At 46.6% G+C, this 13,282-nt stretch overlaps 1 long non-coding RNA gene across 1 annotated transcript; it reads left to right on the top strand.

The window, feature by feature from the left end:
- The first annotated feature begins 6,085 nt into the window (after positions 1 to 6,085).
- On the top strand, positions 6,086 to 12,947 carry LOC142901982 (uncharacterized). Its single transcript, XR_012929019.1, has 4 exons — positions 6,086 to 7,339; positions 10,024 to 10,075; positions 10,438 to 11,078; positions 12,884 to 12,947. It is a non-coding gene; the product is annotated as an uncharacterized LOC142901982 (long non-coding RNA).
- The last annotated feature ends 335 nt before the right edge of the window (positions 12,948 to 13,282 follow it).

The following is a 13,282-nucleotide window of genomic DNA, read 5'->3' as shown; positions in this document are numbered from 1 at the left end:
GTGGCACTCTCGTAAGCTTTGTAATTATTCTTTTAACTGTGCCAAACGGTGGTGCAGGTGCAACCCCAGATTTATTGGGATTTGTATTTATGATGCTTGTCCATGAGGGGGCAGTAAAACATCGAGGAGATGCGTAAAAGAGCAGCAGGTTCTACAAGTTTCTCTGTTTTCGTTTTTATTTCCCAGCAAAGAAACTCATGCACCTTTTTTCATTTTGATGCGTACAGAAACCAAACCATGACAGTATGACACTCAACAACACTAAACTACGTGAGTTGTCTGCCGACTTCCGCCAAGTCGTTTCTGCTTTCGTGGCATTTGCATCGGTTCACATGTAACAAACAAGCACACGTTGTTCTTTTTCTGCTCCCGCCACTGTGAATGTTCTCTGTCGCCCAGGTCATCTCAATGTGGAAGGGTTAAGTTGACGCAACTGGACTGGTTCTTCTTAAGGTCAGTGACGTTTTTATTCAGCGCTGCAAAACAACACAGTCATGTTATTATTTGTCTCCTCTTGTACAGTTTTCGTATTTATTTGCAGTGTTGTTGTTGTTGTTGTTGTTGTAGATTCATGCATGTCACACAGGTCGAAAAAACCCAGAAGTGATCCGTGTTTGAGGCTCTGCTGACCTCCTCCTTTTCCCCAACAATTGCACATCCAACTCCCCCCTGCAGGGCGCAGTGTTGAGTTGACTCGGTAAGCCTGTCGGCCGAGGACCGCAGCTGTTACGCGGCCTCCACAGCTCCCATGGATCTTACTGATACCACGCTGGTTATCCACCACCGCTGCCCCTCTAGCCTCTGACAGTCACTTCCAACTCCCTTCTCGCCGTGTCCTTGTAATTGTCTCGTTCCCACTGTGTCAACGCTTTGTCTCTCCCCTCACTCTTCATCCCCCAGCCCTGCTCTCGCCAACCCTGTACCCCGCACTCTCCGTTTCCCTGGCAGGTTTTGTGAACAGCTGATGAGGAGGAGGGGCGGTGAATGAAGTGGAACCGCGCTTCTTTAATGGCGCTCCGCTGGTAATCCTTAATCTGACAGCTCATCAAAGTGTCGCCCCTCTCTAGGATCGCTCACCAGCCTCCTAGAGAGGGGCGCAGAAACACTTAATCTGTGCCTGTAAGGCTCGTGGCTACGCGTTACCCATAAATTATAGATTATAGAGTGTCGAACATCCAATCTGCGCCCACAAGCTCATGCATATGCATACACATTTTATGTAGAAAAATATGGCATGACATGTCTGTATCAACATACTACCGCCATGAGCTGGAGTGGTGAACATGAGAGAACCTAATATTTACTTTTTGACTCAATCAGGGGATTCTTTTAACCCTTTCCCTCCCCTTTCCCCTGTAATGCACTGACTAAATGCTCCAGCGGTCTCTCTTTCACTTTCTAGGTGCAGCAGTGACAAGCTGGCTATTGCTTAATAGAAATGGCTGTAAAATCCATTTTGTGTGTCCCAGATCTATTTTAGCGAAATTCTGCTTGCTTTTTTTTTAAAATATCCTATTGCGTTATGAGCTCCTGCGTTGTGTTTTTTTCACCTGGCTTTGGTGTTGGCAAACGCGTGAAAGGGATATTTTGTTTTACTTGCCGCTGGGATGCCGTCTAACCGCGTCCATTTCCAAGAGTCTGCCTGAGTGCACAAGTTTACCTCTAAATATTTAATTTGCAATACTGACACCATAAACAATATATTAAACATGCCAATGTTAGAAAACCCAGCTTAAGAAATAGTATTGTGTCGCACGTTACGCCGCGGCGTACACAGTGTCCTTGGCTCGCCTGGATTGAAAATTGTAATTTTGGTGGACCGTGACAGAGTAACTGGAGTCCGGAGGTTTGATTTCTGCCAGGCGGAGGTGGTGAACACTGCAGCTTTTTTTTCTCCGTCCGTTTGATTGCCTGATTTATTTGTGAATGACACTGAAAGTTCAGAACCAAGGGGTATGATGTGTCTGTGTCTGTGTGTGTGTGTGTTTGTCACGCTGCAGAATGTTTTGCAAAAGTGAGACTAATAAGCGTGACATTCACAGGCAGCGGCGGGGCAGGAGGCAAACGAGAACGATGAGCGATTTCGACATCCTGAGTCAAACCTGCTAATTGGGGGAAGGCCGCGCGCTGCCCGTGTGTGCTGTGGAAACAGTACACCCAATCATACGTCTTCACGGTGCGATGGCAGCCTGTGTCCGCCAAAGGCCGGTAACAGAAGGAAGCAACGATGGGGGAAGATCTGAGAGAAAATGTTGCGGCAGTTTCGGTTGCCAACGCTTTTTTTGATGTTTTGTTTGTTTTCTCGCTCTGTTTGCCTTCACTTTTTGGTCTAATTTCCTCGGGCGATGTGATTTATGTCGATAGGCTAACAAGTCTTTACATTTACACTGGTGAAATATTCCAGCGGCTCTCTTGCCGAGACTTCCTTTTTGAAGAAATGTGTGAAAAGCAACTCTTCGGCCACTGTGATCCATGGGGGAGAAACGCACGTCTCTGGGGAATCACCCGGGATCTGACTGTCCGCCCACTGATTAGGCCGTTGTCACCAGAGGCCCGGTTGCCAAGGTAACCGCCCTCTGTCACCTTGTGTTCTCTCCCCGCCCGCTCCCCGCTGCTCTGTGCCCTCCGCCGCACCCTCCGCTCCTCGACAGCATCCTCGTTTTTTTCCCTTCAAAGGCCAAGTGGCTCGCCGGCAGCGCACGTGTTGTCAGCCTCTGCGTGTGTGTGTTTATGTGTGTGTGTGTGTGTGTGTGTGTGTGTGTGTGTGTGTTTTAACAGCATATCTGTGTCACGCTGAGTGGCCGCTGCCTCCCCTGGCGCTGGATTGCGATGCCCATCTGTTGCAGCGGCTCATAACGAGTCTGTCAGAGCTGAGATGGCAAATCGGAAATGGAGGAAAGTTGTATTTCATCCACTTTAATTTCATCCACTTTCATCCTCTTTTTCCTTTTCTTTTCTCTTCTTGGCGGTCATGTCTTCCGCATCTGCCGCCTCCAGTCCTCCTCCTTTTTTTCCTCCGCACCGTATTTGTCTCCCCGTGTTTCCTAGAATTTCTTCTCCGCTCGGCCGACCCCGGGGTTTCATGTCTGTAATCTTGTAGTGAGGCGCAGAGGGCGAGACGGAGATTGTTACGGAATTGAGAAAGCAGGCAGGCCGACCCGAGACGTATCACCGACCTTTCCAGAGTTTCAATTATGTTGCATCCGCCGCAGTCGTTCCCTCTGACATGAGCGTGATGCAGGACGAGCACGAGAGAGAACGGTGGCGGGACAACAGCCACTTCAGATGAGACACTGTGGTTGGCGAAAGCAATTCCAGGAAGGATGTTGTTTGGAGAAAAAAAAAAAATGCCGCTAGAAGGTTTGTCTCCCAGGTTTTATGCACACGTTTTCTAATATTGCACCAGAAAAGGGCGGTGCCAGCGTGGACGTTTTCATCCATTTAAAGTTCTTCATATTGCCCGAGGTGTTGTTGACTCGTGCACAAACTTCTGCTGCTCAAACGCTGAAGCCACGCGGCAGCTGTGTGCGCCGGCAGCACCGCTCGACACACAGAGCCGCGTCTGCACATCTGCAACCAGGAGCGATCGTGCCCGGGCCCTCCGCAGGCTCTCCAGTTGGGTTGCCAGAGTGCAAAACTGTGCCCAGTTTCTAATCACGGCAACGCGAAACTCGCTGCCAGACACCTGGAGCTCGCGTGCGACGCCAAAAATATCTCTTAGTGGCTTCTCTCACTTCCTGCTCCCTTCAACCCACTTCTTCCCTGCAATCAAACATTGAACACGATGGTCCAACAAGAGATGAACAGAATGGCTAAATGCATTTGCGATAGGTCGAGGGGATGAGGGAAAAAGTCCTTTTTTGAATCCGGACCATTATGAATGCGAAGCACAGCGCGTGCTCTGCAGGCTTACAGTAGCTGCCGGGACACGAAGAGCCTGCCAGTCTCGCTGTCTCTACGTCCTTTATTATTATTAATCTCCTCTGTTCTCGGCCCTCTTTTTTTCTCCCCCCCGCCCCGCCTCACCATTTGTGTGTTCCTCCATCTCTGGGCAGAATGGTAATTGGTGTAAAAGTTTATAAAGGACCAGCGGATCCCAACGGACGCTGTATGAGTCTAATTAAACACAGTCTTCCCATCGGTGCCCCTCCTTCTTCTCACCCTGCTTTCTCCTTATTCTCCTTCCTCTCACGTCCCTCAGCCGGCTGAGCAATAATGCCAGAATTTTTGCGAGCGCCGTCTCAATGTCACCCGGTGCAAGAGCATAATGTCCGAATGACGGCGCACCACTGTTCTGTTTGCTTGTTCCTATTGGCTGCAGTCCTGTATACCCTCTCCCTTTTTTTTCCTCCCGTCTCCAGCCGGATGGCTTGGCGCTATGACGCACCGATCCGTCGGTCAGTGGCCTCTTGGTTCGGGATGTAAGTGCGCCTCCGCTCCTCGTTCCCCAGATGGATTTCCGAGTTCGAGCGAGATTAAAGGACGTACACAGAATGAAAAACAACAAAGGCCGGAATGCAAGAGAGAGCGAATCAGTGGCATGAATACAAAAGGAGAAGGCCGGGATCTGACCCTGAAATAGGTGTTGGACTAAATGGAGGAACAAAACCAATTTACAGCAAGATCAAAACAGCACCAGCATGAAAATGGTGTCTTGCCATTATGTATTGCCATAATGATTCCACCAGCATCGCAGTTCTAATTTCGGTGCTTGAACTCTCTGTCACGACGCTTTGCGTTTGAGAGATTGATAGCAGAGCCCAGCTGCTGGTGCAGCACCTCCATCCATCCATCCACAGCAGCAGGGGAGGTGATGTCACAGAGCACCTCTCCCACGGATGATGAAGTGAGGAGGTTTGACTTTCTCTGACGTAAAGGCAGATTCATTAGCTGCTTCTGCTGCGTTTCAACTAGGTGGAGCTCAGTGAAATTATTGTTCATCTCGTAGAATTGAGATTCTTCATTGAGGAGTTTGTGTTTTTGTTGTTTGTTTTTTTTTGACTGGTTCAATACATTGTAAGCGTTGGTGAATGCTAAAATTCTCAAATCAAATAGGACCTTTTTGGCATATCTTTCAATCATCAATGTACCTTGTAATAAGTTGTTATTTGTCATTCCGAACACTGATATCATGAATACGCTGCAAAATGTACAGCGAGGCCACTAGTTGGGGCTTACACACATTTTTAAGTGTAACAAGCACAAGCAGTTTGATAATCCTCCGGTATTTGCAGTCCTAATTCCACGTGGTTATACAAGCATTTAGGAGTCGATTTCACTGCTGAACCTGCACCTTTTTTTTTAAGGAGTGCCAGCACACCGTTGATTGTGGAAGAAAGAATGGACTGCAACAAAATCATGACTGTCAGCTCACACCAGAACAGTAACAGTTCAGTCTCGCCCCCTCCAAGAGTAAGAACTTCATATTGCAGAAAAACTACCTGGCGAGAATTGATTTGATGCTCGAACAGCGAAGCAGGAGGGCAGTTCCAATGGGTAGAGGAGAAGAATGCAACGGAAAACTCACGCAGGAGGTTCAGAAAAGAGCAGATCTTGAAGAGCTGGTACATGTCAGGATCAGTGTGGTGGAGGTCGGGGTAGTGGTCTGTGGGGGCTTCACGGAGACTTGATCATCTGTCTCACTGTAAAGCCTCCCTCCAATGGTGATGTTGCTGTATGTGGTTATAAAAGGTCACGCTGTGAGCAGGAGCCGAAGGATGCGCTCAAGACATTTGAAGACAGTTGATACTTGGCAGCAGAAGGTGCTGAACAAAGACAATCATTTATTTAACCGGATAAATGAATAAATAAAAACTCACTGATATTAAAACTTTTTTGTCAAGAGTGACTTGAGAGCTGAAAAAGGCAGCATAAATCATGCACACAGAGTATAAATACGAAACTTAAATGTTTAAATGGTCGAGTATAACCACAGGTGATGAATGCAAAAGGCAAGTAATGACATGAATGCAAGACCTTCTGACCTTTTTGTTCTGACTCAGTCAGCTAACGTAAAAAAAAAATACTGAGGAAGGTGAATAATATAATCTGAAGCGTACACTGACATGTGACCCCCTAAGGAACAGTGCCTTTTTACTCCACAAGGAGACTAGATCTAGATCGTCATGAGTGATTTTTGTGTTGATGAATCATACAGAACTTGTTGTTTTTTTTTGGAGGAAACCTTTAACAACCCTCTACTTGGCAAAAACCACCATATCGCCGCCTTCCTCTGGAATGGACAGTGTTGGCAAACCAATAGAAAGCAACGATGGCTCATTGGATTTAATATATGTTGGCAGCTGAGGCAGAGATGGATTGTGATGACAAGGAGCTCAGCAGACAATGTGAGGGTGGCTGACAATGTCGGGGAGAAGGAAACTCCAAGAGCTTGAGACAACACGTGTCAAGTGTTGAAGTGACACTGAACCAGCTGTGGTGGTTTCAGTTTGTCCGTGTGTGTGTGTGTGTGTGTGTGTGTGAAGGCTGACGTGCAACTGCAGCGGCTGGCCTCTTTGAAAGCAATTACCCTTGGAGCAGCTGTTGGGCAGACAGCTCCCCAGATTTGCCGAACCCTCAATTGCACATTCAAGGAAAAGGGCACCGAAACCCGCAGCACCGAGACGCACTTCAATTTCAGGCCTCTGTAAACAAAATTTAATCGAGAGCAGGGGTAGAGTAACGCGCTCGATATGAAAGGACGGGAAGCGGCAGGCAAAAGAGCGACTGCCTGGTCATCCAGAAGGAGAGCGGCTGCACAGTAGCTGTCTCGTAGAAGGTAAAGAGGTGAAAGCTGCAGACAGCGCAGTGTGAACCGCCGAGGTAGCTGTCAAAAGTTTGAAAAGTGCGACGGTACGCCACAGAGACATGACTTATTTATTCTCGAGGAGACTCCTCCGCTGGTTTTTATGCGCAATAACTCGACAGCGACACACCTCAAGCCGATGTCTCCTCTGATTTAAGTGCGTGCTTAACTCAAAGCATCAGCTGGCGGCGACAGCTCGACAGCGCGGCCGCGTCACAACAAATTAGCGAGACACTTTCCATTAAAACTTTCAAGCCGGTATTGATTTTTAATTTTCAAAGTGCCTCTGCACCCCTTTGGTGAAACAGAAACTTCCTCAAAATTGCTGCTCGGGGGCTAAAGAAATCATGAAAGTTTTCTTACTCGTTGTGTCTTGTGTCCTTCAGATATCAACTGTATGCAAAGATGGGCGGTCTCAATAACGACGTTGGATTCTGAAGATCCGTTACGAAGCCTGGTGATTGGTCACAGGAGCAGCGCCATCTGCTAAAACCGGAAGATTCCATATTTGGATGTGTGTGGGTGGTACCAGAGGTGAGCAATGATTGGAGAGTGAGTGCAGTGTGTGCGCAAACACCCGCCTTCCCACCGGTAAGACGACTACAGTTGGTTAATAAACATTAGCCACATCCACAATTTCTTGACTATTTTTACTTCAACATTTTTTTTGTACCAGTTTGTCCTTAATTTTTAGTCTTTTGCAACCAACTTTGGCAGCCCCTGCTGGCGTAACGTTAGACTGCAGGTTTTTTTGGTACTTCAGCGATGGCCTTCTTTTTTAAAGCCGGAAATGTCCATCTTTTTATACAGGCAATGCCTTCAGGTGACACTTCAGGAGGAAGCTAGTTTCGGGGAGGATGCAAACAGAGGGCTAAATATGCTTGTTTTATGGAGATCTATGGCATTTTTTTCTTGAATGATTTGTGGTGTTTGTGCAGCTGGTCCTATCACTGATGTGAAAATGGCCATAACAGATGGTGTTTTCATTTCTGTTAGAATTCTGGAATGGCCTTGTTTCACGTTGCGATCCAATCCAACCATAGGGGGAAAAAAAAAAAATCAATCAATGCAATTTCATTGAAGATTTTGGTTGGTCATGGATGCCAGCCCACGAAAACAATGTGTTGTTTTAGCAAAGGTGAGATCAATGCTTGAATAGTGACTGAATCTATTAGCATGCTGAGATCAATAACTAATTAGCACTTCAACACTCAATTCCTGCATCTGATGCAAAATTGTGCTTCTTAACCCAACATATGAGAATGAAAATTGGAAGGGAAAAAATTATAGGGGCGAGAGTGGGAACGACAACGCAATCTGTCGGCAACACGCGGCGAGTCGCGTTCCCCCGATAGCATCGCGGCCACGCGGCGCATCAGTGGAGCCGCTGCTCATATCCAGCCGTGGATCAACCGCTTTGACAGCGGGAGGAGACGGCGACAGATTGCATCGTTCCCTCTCCCAGCTTCTTATCACGAGAGCCACACTTATCTGCGCCCGGCGGGACGGCGTCATTAGAAGGGCGAGTGAGTGGCGGCGCGGGAGACAAGCGACTTGAAATGCGTAGAAGGATGAGAGCTCCGCAGATAAACGTTCAGAGCCCGAGTCGTGAATCTGGGATTAAGGAGGAGAACGTGGGCCGAAATGTGATGGAAAGTGGGTGTTATGTCTCCTGACGTGTTGTCTGTGTGTTTTTGTGGCAACAATGTCAAGGTTGTCAATTTAATAGGCAAAGCAGACACACAAGTTGCCCCCTGCAAACTGTTTATTTTATGTCAAGCAACACATGGCTGGTTGATGCGATGATCCCACTGCCACAGGTGCCTTCGCAGTGCCTCCGGAGCGACTGAAGAGGATTCACATAAAGAGACAGACGCAGTTTTCTTTTTCTTCTTTGTTTGTTTTGTAGATGTTGGTCCAGACAAGAGGGAAAAGGAGGCCACTGCAGGATGGCAGCAGCTCTGAGCTCAGCCTAAAAAAAAAAGAGAGAGAAGAAAAGCTTGCCTTTACAGTAAAAAGGCAGGGCTTTGTGTTAACAAAAGAGAGAAATCCATAACCCATAGCTGTAGTCGAAGGTTCTCTTCTGAATAATTTTCACAACTGCGTATGCAGCAGAGCGTTTGACTTTGTCATGCAACACATTAAAACTGTTACGTTTCGGTAATTTCCATAACTGAAATTCAACAGCAGTGGCTGTGGTGCATGACAGCTTGGTGTGTGTGTGGGTGTGGGTGCGTGTGTGTGCAGATGTGAAGTGGGGGACATGAGAACCCTGGTGCAGACACAAATTAAATAAAACCCCTGCTTTTCAAAGTGAGGGAATATTAAAGTGGACCATCAATTTTACAGCACTTTATCGGCTGGGTGAATCTTGATACGTGTCAATAAAAAAAAAGAACATGAATTGTGCTTGATTTGTCGTTTTCCTGCGGATGCCTGACGACTTGTCAGCCGTGAGCTCAGAGGGAGCTCGTGACGGAGCGCCGCGTTCTTTTCTCTCGCTGTCAGGATGCTGAAAGAGTGGGACGGGCTGTGACAGCTGAGGCGTCATCCATCCAGGAGGGACTCCGCCCACTATACCAAATCTCATTTGTCAACACAAAACATGCCTGCTCAGAGGACATGGTCGGCGTGTCCCCGAGGTGGAGCTAGCATTTTTCATCCCAGTCAATAACACAGACAAGGAGCATGCTTAGCCTGGAAAACAGCTTTCTAATGTCAGACAAGAGCTGACAGAAGAGATGGTGTCCAGTAGTGTATACATAGTGTATGTATTCTGGAAGTGTAGTGTATACATTGTATATGTATACACTACTGTATATCTTTAGTCGGTCTGACTCGCTGTTTTAACTGTGTTTCTTGAAATAATTTCTAATTTTTGCGGTCAAACGTCTGCTTCCAGCAATGTTCACAAACTCTCAATGCCGCTGTAAATTAATTCCTTGACATCTGAGCGCAGACTTGGGAAAGCCATCGCCGCCGGTGCAAGAAGAGAGACAGCTTGAATTGCTAAAATAGCTAGCTGTAATAGCAGGGATGGTGTTAAAATTGATCTATCTTGGGATGAGGCCAGGACCAGGTGACCTGTGAGATGGTGCCAGTCACTTGAACTGGAGACCAACAGCTCTTGTGTGCACAAACATGACAGAACGTAACATGAATGAGGCGTCGTGAAGGATGACTGAATAATGTGCTTCTCTGTCTTCTCTTTTGCAAAGAAACGCCGGGTAGCTGAATATCCTGAGCCTCCGCTGGAACCTGGAAACCACTGTAGGTATCATTTGAAATGTTGAAGTAGAATGTGTGTGTGTGTGTGTGTGTGTGTGTGTGTGTGTGTGTGTGTGTGTGTGTGTGTGTGTGTGTGCGCGTTTGCCTGATGCAGATAATGATTGTAATAAAGTACCTGAGGATTTTTTTACACAATAGCTGGATAATCAGCTATCATATCCAGGGGGTTTTAAATACATACTGCACTGAGTGTGTGTTGTTGCCCGAGCATGTCACTGCGCCTTTGTGTGAATGTGAGTTTCCAGTGTAGCGTTTCCATGAGAGATGAGTAATAACAGTTGCTGCTGCATGTCCCCCCCATACCTCCCTCACCCCATCCCCCTTTAATTGATTCCTGTTTGCAGTTTATTTCATGCGTCGATGATCCCTCCAGTTTCCCGCCTCATAAATGATGAAGTCGTCAGCTGGATCACCTGCAGGCTGTTTGAACATGACTTATTTATGACGATAGTCAACTGAAGGACACAACTGCTTAGTTACACATCAGCGTGCCTGAGGGACAAACACCGGAGTAGGAAGAAAAAAATCCATCAGGTGCTGCAAGGGCAAGGAGATCTTTCACTGGACAGGTGAAAAAAACATACAATCGTTCAATGTGTTTGTTTGCTTGTTGTTCTTGCCATTGCAGGGGTCTTAAATAATAATACAAATATTTCTCACCTTTATGGCTGTCACGGGTCACAATGCTGGTGTGCAAAAGAGCAAGTTATTGGTTCTATTTCTCTTTAATGAGCTATTCTGGTCTTAGAAAGGAATTGGGCTCGCTTAAACTTGTCAGAAATCACAAGGAGAGTCACAAGGTTTAAAGGTCCCATATTATACTCACCTTTCCTGATCTTTACAAGTCACCCCCCCAAAAGCCTCTATAAATCTGCAGTTCTCTTCCCACAGAAAGGCCTGGTTTTAATGGACTCTCTTTTTCTATCGAGTATTTTAGGGTGGACTGAAGCAGCTGATCTCTGGAAAGAACAAACACCAGTCACAGGTAGAGTATAAGTTGCATATTTGTTATCACAAAGAGCTGACGTCCAGTACTGTGTGCTTAAGTGTAAGCTTTCTAAAAGAAAGTTAGAAAACGCTGAAGTGAATATTGTACAGTAAAGAGACCTTTAAAAAAAAAAAAACATGTCGATACATTATTTACCTCCTGGGTTTTTTCTCATCCCTTCTCTGTGTGAAAGTGTGAAACCTCCATTAGACTGTAGCGGCGTTGGCTAAGCGATTACCTGTCAAATCTAACTGTCACAAATGGCGTTTGGCTTTAACGCGTTGCACACCCCGAGGGCGTCCTCGCGTTTCAGCTGTTCAGCTCTGCACACTGGCGACGGCACACCAGAGCCCTCCGCAGTCGCTTCAGGCTAATGGGGGAAGAGCTTGATGTGCACCTCCTTATTTGTGAAAACATTTTTTTTTTTTATGCATTCCCATCTTTCAGCTGCCACCATTCGTTCTGTTCAAAGCCCCCCCTGCCTCCGTGCAGTTCCTTTGGTACATCGAGATGAATAAAATGAGAAAAGGCTGAAACGCAAGCGGATAAACGTTCGCCCTGACATGACAACGCTCTAGTGTGAGTTCCTATATATCTGGAGTAAACTAATAAGCAATTAGCTGCAGCCGGGGTCCCCCAACTACAAAGCTAAGATGACATTTTGTGCACCGCCGCATTTAGTCCAGTTAATAAGGTGGCACAGAAGCTCACGAAGAGAAAGTCCAGCACAAGACGGTGAATATTGCAGCACTGTGCTATACGGGTGTGTAGCTATTGTCTGTGGTGCAATCGTCAAATCAGTAGAGGCATATTTGCGCTGGTGCAGTGACATGGGCGCACATCTGTCTTTACGAAGACGTACATATGCAAAACTCCTTCCGCATTGACATGGAATGCATGTCACGCTCACGCTGGCCACACATTGGACCTCATTAGGATTCCGATCTGGGAAAAAAACGAGGCCTTAGGGGTGCCATCAGCGCACTAACACTCCTCTGTGATCTCTTCCACTCACTTTGAATGAGAAGATCTGCGGCCCCACTTTCATCCCTCCCTTAGATCTCCCCGGGTGAACCCGGAGTCAGCCTCACCCCCAGCTGGTTCCGACCGAACCTGCCGGTCCCTTCGGGAGTGTGCGTGTCAACAGTGTGGCTGGGAAAAAATGAAAAGATGTGGACAAAGTTGAGCTGACCGAAATTCTTTCTCCAGTGCTGCTGAAGCCTGTGGTTCCTCACAACTGCTCTTGAGTTGCAATGGGCCGGCAGTTTTTTTATGGATGATTTTCTTAATGTTAGAGTAGTACAGTAAGTTTTTGTTGCGTCGAATTGTTTCGAGTGTTAGCTGTGGAAAAGTTAAAACTGAAGGTTTTTTTCAGTGTTTTAATGTTACTGGGTTTTTTAGGACATCCCGATGAAGATCCACCGAAGTTCAGTTGCTCACTGTGTCTTTCCCCCACCAGGCCACCTCCCCCTCTCCAAAACGCAATTTTTTGTGATTTATTTTTTCTGCAGCCCTGCCTCGTTCCATATTCATATCTGATCGCTCTTCTTCATGCTTAAATGATGAAGGTAATTGAGACTGCAGCTTGCCTCTGCCACAGCTCATGCAGCACAGTCTGGAGCCGCCCGAAGGGAAAACTCCTCTCCACCAAACAGAAACATGACACAAAAGCATGTCGCACTAATTCCTGCTGCAGCTCAGTCAGTCTGACGCTTCCTGCTGAATATCTGCAGTAATTAAACCTCGGTGGAAAATGTTGTGTATGCGTAGTGTGAAGTGTTTTTTTTTCCTTTGTATTTGAGGTCCAACATCTGGGAAATGTGTCCACCAGCACAAATGTGGATCAAGAGACCTTGTCAGTGGAAGTTGCCACCTTAGTTTTGACAAGGCAGCCCAACAGTTCAGAGCATTAGTCAACCGGCACCATACAGTAGCCCAAAGGAATAAAGGTCCATTGACCGGCCTCCATATAGTGTGTTTTCAGTATAATTCACTTAACTCTCAAAAGGGAGAGAAAATTTGAGAAAAACAAATGCCACACGATTAAATCCACTACTTTCCCCATCAGACACGGAGATTTTCACAGTGTGTGTGCAGAGCTTAACGCCTGAATGTCTCCACAAATACAAACATGAATTAAATGATCTTAATTATTGCCGTTGTTTTTCTTTCATTCATTTAATTCCTCATTAATCAGTTAG

This window comes from Nelusetta ayraudi, unplaced genomic scaffold, assembly GCF_046127955.1.
Source record: "Nelusetta ayraudi isolate G7.1 ecotype Tasmania unplaced genomic scaffold, CSIRO-AGI_Nayr_v1 ptg000090l, whole genome shotgun sequence".
NCBI lineage: Eukaryota > Metazoa > Chordata > Actinopteri > Tetraodontiformes > Monacanthidae > Nelusetta > Nelusetta ayraudi.
The sequence above is the reverse complement of the archived record's forward strand: the minus strand, read 5'-3'. Positions and strand labels throughout refer to the sequence as shown.